The sequence below is a fragment of the Akebia trifoliata genome, chromosome 9 (genome assembly GCF_017979445.1).
Source record: "Akebia trifoliata isolate Shusen 1 chromosome 9, ASM1797944v1, whole genome shotgun sequence".
Lineage (NCBI taxonomy): Eukaryota > Viridiplantae > Streptophyta > Magnoliopsida > Ranunculales > Lardizabalaceae > Akebia > Akebia trifoliata.
Genome location: NC_141383.1, coordinates 14,857,394 through 14,864,717, shown reverse-complemented (window position 1 = coordinate 14,864,717; position 7,324 = coordinate 14,857,394).

The window sequence follows — 7,324 nt, the reverse complement described above, 5'->3', positions numbered from 1 at the left end:
TTTCAAAGTAACATTCAAGGCATTTTATGGAAAACAAAATGACCCATGTAGTCACATTAAATTTATGAATATGAATATAGGTTTGAGCTTTTAGAGAGATTCCATGATGGAATTCCCTTGAAGTCACAACCTTGATACATGTATGTATGGCTAGAAACTTAGTGTTTCATCACATTGTAGACACCTCATTTTTACGTCCGTCTGATTAATCAACTTGTCAACCTGATCGCAACGGTTCCCAATGATGGATGTTTATTCCAATACTTTATTTTGTTACCAGATATGTTTCAGAAATTCGAATGAGGTATCTCAAACCGACAAAGCCTTAGAAACCACGTTACACTAGGAAATACGACTCGAGAAACATAGAAATCATCATTTTACTAACAAAAAGAAATTTCACGATGAAAATCACTAAAAAATGATCAAATTACCAAAATACCCATAACATCAAAAGATCCCTAGAGCCTACATTATGCTTAGAAAAACTCATTCAAACACATAAAATAACAAATCGAAACCAAATAAATCATTTAGCCAATTTTCACAGAATTCGATAAAATTATGAAAATGCCCCTCATAAAGTTTACGATTATTTCACACAAAAAATTTTATAAACGACACAAACCAATATTTACATTGAATTCCTTATGAAAAATCGATTCTAAAACATCCTGAAACATAAAAAACCAACTTAAAACACGAAAAGTCCTCTTTGGGGGCAAAACGGTAATTTCACAATTTTCATAATTAAAAATTTTGAAATTAATAAATAAAATATCAAGTAATTAAAATAAAATATTAATGAAATTAATTTAAAATTTTGAAGTTAAGAAATCGATCAATCAGGCTCTCAGGCAAAATTGTTGAGGGTTCGCAAGATATTTCTTTAAGAACCCCTCCATTTGGGGGTCCAAAGAATTAAAGATATAATAGAGGGGGGTTCTCCAAAAAAATCAAAGTTAACCAAGCAAGACTAAATTCAAGATATTAAAGTCAATCAAATAAGACTAAGGTCAAAATTAAAGTCAATTAAATAAGACTAAAGTCAATCAATTAAGACTAAAGTCAAAATCTTAAAGTCAATCAAATAAGACCAAAAGTCAAAATCCTAATAGAGTTCTAATTAAATGATAACTCTATTTAATAGAGTTCTAACTAAAATAGAAACTCTACCTAAAATAATTCTAATTAAAATATAACTCTACCTAAAATAATTCTAACTAAAACACAACTCTAACTAAAAGAATTATAATCAAACACTAATTCTATCTAAATCAACCCTTAAAAAAAATCTATAAATAGAGATCCTCACACCCTATTTTCGTATAAAATCATAAATCCTAGGAAAAGTAGGTCAAGAAGCCTCCCCAACCTTCTCAAAACCCTAATTTTGAAGTCCCAACTCCTTACCTAACACCCATACTTCGATTTTAGCTTGAAAAACACCTAGAAGTCCTTCAAAAACACCCCAAAACCCATAAACAAATCCGAAGAATTCAAATCCAAGAAAGAGATACTTCAACTTGGAGATCAAAAATCAGATTCGGTGACAGAAAGAAGCGAGGAATACTGTACAAGAAGTTGTTCTATCAGATCTGAGGGAAAAAACCATTACGTTCGGAAAAGGTAAGTATTTTTTTTTTTTTATTGATTATGTCTTTTTAGCAATGTAGTTCTATTTGAGAATTAGTAGAGATCGACGTTTGTCGGGCGGGGTTGGTGCCTAACACCTTCTAACTCTGTAACGTGATCCCCAAACTTAGTTTCTTATTTTTCATAGATTAGTTTCTTTTACCTTTTAGAGTCAATGTTCGATTCCTAGACCGTAATAACTAGGTGGCGACTCCCAAACCTCAAGGGTCAAAAGCGGATCCACGCACCCCGCGGATCGAGGGCGCTTTCAATGGCGACTCTACTTGGGACTATTGAGGATCAGACTTGAAAAACCCAAGTATGGAAGCATTGCCAGGATGACCTAATTTTTTTTATTTAGTTCAATTTATTTTATTTATTTATTTTTGTGACTTGATTGTGGATGATTTTGGGTGTTGTATTTTTATCCCATTAAGGGTCACTTTTTGATGACCCCCAAAATAATGAGAGATTCATATTGACATATGAAAATGATGGAATAATGAAGGTTGGGATAGCAATGTTAAAATATTTTTACAAAATATTTTAGTGAGAATTACATCTGGGCACCTATTAATAAAACGTAGATCCTATCGAGTAGATTAATTTAGAATTTGAATTCACTCGATTTCGTTATCAAAAACCTTAGATATCATCGATGCAAGTTTAATATATAAATCTGAAATTTCTGCTAAATGAAGATTGGGACAGCAATGTTAAAACGTTTTTACAGAACAATCTAGTGAGAATTAAGTCTGGGCACCTATTAATAAAACATACATCCCATCGAGTAGATTAATTTAAAATCTGAATTCACTCGATTTCATTATCAGGAGCTTTAGATATCATCGATGCAAATTCAGATTGTATTTTCCTAATTCACAGAAAATCCGAATTTATCTAGTGTTAACACAGTTAATGTTTCTAAGAGTGAGCTCATTTGGCACTAGGATTTTTCTCTTTGATTTTTCTTTTGGGATGCGTTTCTAGTTTTTTTTTTATAATTTAAAAAAAAAGGGTTCATCACTTCTCATCTCAACAATTATCATTCTATCATCAATGTAACATTTATTAGAATCTCGATTTATTTTGGATTATCCAAAAGTGATCATTGATTGGACCATAAAAATTATGAAAATTGTGCCTATGACAATTATTGGACTTGATCAATTATTATATGCCATATTCATTGATTGATTTGCAATAATTGATGTATGAAGGAGATGTGCATGTTTAAAGCTTAAATTGAACCATATGAATATGTTTCTGATCAATGTATGCCTTTACCTGTGTGGTATAAGACCTTTTCTTGTATGGTTTAATTAGGCCCATAGACCTATTTATTTGAAAAAAGGCATCGGGCACACTCCACCCTGTTTTGCAACACCACATGCACATTTATTATTTTGCGCGCTTGCACGTCCCATACAGTCAACGTGGCACTAGTGCGTGGCCCGGTCTCTTCGGAGATGAGACGTCATTCATGAAAACCACAACTCCAGTCACGTACCTTAGGGTATATCAAACTGGGACATCAATACCGTCTGTTCAGGTGATTCTGAGAAGTATATTGATGCACCCAAGCTGGAGCGACCTGAGCCTTTGACCTATTGTGAGCCACATAGTCACATGTCCCGATTTCCAACGTATTACTAGTACGTGGTCGGTCCCCTTGTGGGATGCCAAACTATTTATGAAAAGTACAACTCTTGACTCATACCCATAGGTATGTAAAAGATAATCTAAGTATATCAATTGCACTTCTTGGTCAAAATCGGTGCCTAAGCGAGATCTTGCCCCGTTGTACCCTACTGTACGAGGGGGATAGACAACATCTATTCTAGACGAGAGGTATTTAAGTGGGCCTTTGCTTAGCATTGTGCGCCACCTCTCAACTGGAGATCAAACTGGCTGTTTTTGACTTCAGAGAAGTGAGTTGAGATTTTAGATTATCACATATACGGTATATCAAACCAAGTCACCATGTATCGAGAGGTATATGGGTGTGCTTGGGCAAGGGTGGCTAGATAAATTGCATTGCACGTAATAAACCTAGAGTCTAGAAATTTTCCTTTAGGTCACGACCTGAACTGACTATGGGTGTTCCTGGGTTACTCAATTTAATCCAACCAACAGGTAAGTAGGTAAACTGATTCAGACTGATCAAGCAAAACCCGCAATATCGGTCCAACCCAATTGGTGAAATGTACCAATTAAGTTGAACCAATTAAACCAGTTGGCCCAATTGACAAATGGATCAAATTGATCAATACCAAATCAATTGGACTAATTGATTTCACTTTTAAAAATCCAGACTACTTTGTATAGAAAGATTTGATCTTAGGATCAAATTAATTTATCTAATCAAAGGTTTAATCCCAATCAGGGGTAGACCCGCATCTAACCTTTCTCACTTTCTTGGTTAATATAGACTTATAGTGCATTTTGATTCGATATTTCCACCGGAGGGCTAATTTATATCAAAATTTTAATCATGTGGTTAAGAGACAAACCTTCAGAATCGATGGTTAATCATAAGTGCCTCTAAACGTTCTAAACCCTCATTTGTGTCATTTTGGGTCCTTTAAAAGAGTCGTTTAGTCAAAGTACTAATGTCAAATCCAAGTAGTCCATCCACCCAAAAAGACCTTCTCTCTTTGTAGATAATTGTTCCTAGTTTCTTTGAATTTCAATCCAGTTTTCGTCAATCTTTAAATCCAGTTAGTTGTTTCAGTTACGTTAGTCTTTCTTCAATTTTCAAGTTTTAGTCAAGTTTGTCAATCTATGTTTTTCAATTCCAATAAAATATAGAAGCTTTTGATTATCATGCGTGTAATAATGATTTGAGCATAATATCTAATATGAGGATTGACTTAGAGCTCACTAATCAAACTCGATAAATATATGAATTAAAGAGTACACTCAAAAAGTACAAATGGGTATTACATTTTCCTTAGAAGAACATGAGAAGAATCATAAATTTACTTGAGAAATTCAACAACGTTCCTGCATGGTCTCGTGAAAATACATAGATAGATTGCACCAAAATAGATCAAATCCTAAAGTTGAGGGTGAACTTCAAAATCAAATATTATAAAAAATGATTTATTTGAAACCATCAACAAAGGTGTTAAGATCTGCAAAGAAGGGATTCATCATGTTTTTCACTTAAGAAAGAAGAGTTCTCATTCGTGAAAGAATATAAGATTTTTTTTTTCGAAGTTTGGAAAGGATTGAACGAGTCAACGTCAAATACAAAGAAGTCAATCACTCAACTTTGTAAAAAATGATCGAAGATTTCTCTTTATCAGAAAAAGACTGAAGATTATTCCTTCTCAAAAGAAGATTGAAGATTACTCATTCTCAAAAGAAGATCTCACTCGATAGGGCAATCAAGACATCGAGTTTCTAAAACCTTGACCAAATCGAGTAATATTTCACAAAAGGAGGCCTTCTTTGGTCGAACCATTTTCCTATCTTACCAAGAAGAAGATAACCTTCTTTAGCCCCTCGCAGCCTTTAAAAAAAATCAATAGCCTCTTATTTCTAAACCACATCGACCAATCTTGGGAGGGAATCTAAGTATGAACTACGTTTTGACCTGATCCCAAAAGAAAAAAAAAGAAATATTTGGGGTACATAGGCAACTTGAGAAGTTATTTCAAGCCCGGTCACGCGAAAAAAAGTGTATACTCTTAAGAAAAGTGTCATTCAAAAGGAAAATCATATATGGAAAGGTTCGAAAGAAAAGAATGCTGAACTAAGGGCATTTGAAAAAGAGAATCAACAAAATTGACAAAAAGAGAGTAATGTCGAATTAGGTGCATTAAAAAAAAGAGTCAAAAAATTGACAAAAAAGAAAAAGAATGCCAAACTAGGGGCATTAGAAAAAAAATAATAACAAAAAAAGAAAATATTAGACTAGGGGCATTTTGGGAAGTCGAGCCTTTCTTTCTAAACCATGACGTAAGCCCACCTATTAAGTTCTCCTGAATGCTAATTGACTCGGTTAAGGTACAGGGAATCAAGAAGTTGTCGAGTTGGTCATTCAAGATCATCAAGAAAAAAAAGAAGCCCGCTAAGTCGAAAACCCGAAAAGACGACTTAGGGAAAATTTAGGGCATAACCATAAAAAAGAAAACCTGCTAGGTTAAAAACCTGAAAAGGTGACCTAGGCAAAATTCAAGGCATCATTTGAAAAAGAAAAATAAAGCCCACTAGATTGAAAACCTAAAGAGACGATCTAGGAAAAAATTAGGACATCATCAAATGGGAGGAAAGATCCCATCAAAAGAAAGAATTCAGAAAGAAGTTTGTACAGAAACTAGAAAATACAGAACCATTCAAGCCACAATATTCATTTTTCAGCCAAGAGCTCATATTTGATGAAGACAATGTTAAAGTCGAAAAAATTAGAAGTCATCTTGAACAGTGTAGGATTTTTAAAAGTATGTTTACTTGTTCAAGTATTCGCTAATAAAAGATGTAGAATTATCAACCACTTTGAAGAGAAAGATCTTCTATTCTAATATTTATCAAGATTTTTTAAGTCTAGCTCAAGTATTTCTCAAAAATAATGATCAATCCCTTATTGCACATATGATAACCTTAAAAGTCTTAAATTTAAAGGAATGTCTATTCTTCTGTCTATCATACATCAGAGTCCATGTTTTTCAAGTGTAATCCACTCCATCAGTCTAGTAGTCAAGTTCCAGTTAAAGCTAATCTTGAAACTAGGGTATTTTTTGAAAGTCATTTAATTCTAAAGTTTTGTTCTTAATCACATGATAAAAAGGAAAATCTTATTTAAAAGTCTAATGAAGTCCAATGACAATTATGAATCCAGATGCATGATAAGCCAATAAAGGCCCGATCTTTCAAACTTTGAGCTCGATTAATAGGATTGTTTAAGTTCCTATAAATCTAAGCCCGAGAAACGTGACTTTGTAAGTTTGAGTCCGAGAAACGAGACTCCAACTTTTTGAATCATAGAATGAATAGGCTTTCTGAAGTACCTACAAACCTAAGTTCGAGTCTGAGAAACGAGACTCCAACTTTTTGAATCATAGAATGAATAGACTTTTGAATTGCCTACAAACCTAAGTTTGAGTCTGAGAAATAAGACTCCAACTTTTTGAATCATAGAATGAATAGGCTTTTTGAAGTACCTGCAAACCTAAGTTTGAATCCGAAAAACGAGACTCCAACTTTTTGAATCACAGAATGAATCAACTTTTTGAAGTGCCTATAAACCTAAGTTTAAGTCCGAGAAACGAGACTCCAACTTTTTGAATCATAGAATGAATCGGCTTTTTGAAGTTCCTACAAACCTAAGTTCGAGTTCAAGAAACGAGACTCCAACTTGTTGAATCATAGAATGAATAGACTTTTTGAAGTGCCTACAAATCTAAGTTCGAGTCTGAGAGACGAGACTCCAACTTTTTGAATCATAGAATGAATAGGCTTTTTGAAGTGCCTATAAACCTAAGTTCGAGTCCAAGAAACGAGATTCGAAATTTTTGAATCATAGAATGAGTAGGCTTTTCGAAGTGCCTACAAACCTAGATTCGAGTCTGAGAAGCGAGACTTCAACTTTTTTGAATCATAAAATGAATAGGTTTTTTAAAATGCCTATAAACCTTAGTTCGAGTCTGAGAAACGAGACTTCAATTTTAATAGGATTGTTTAA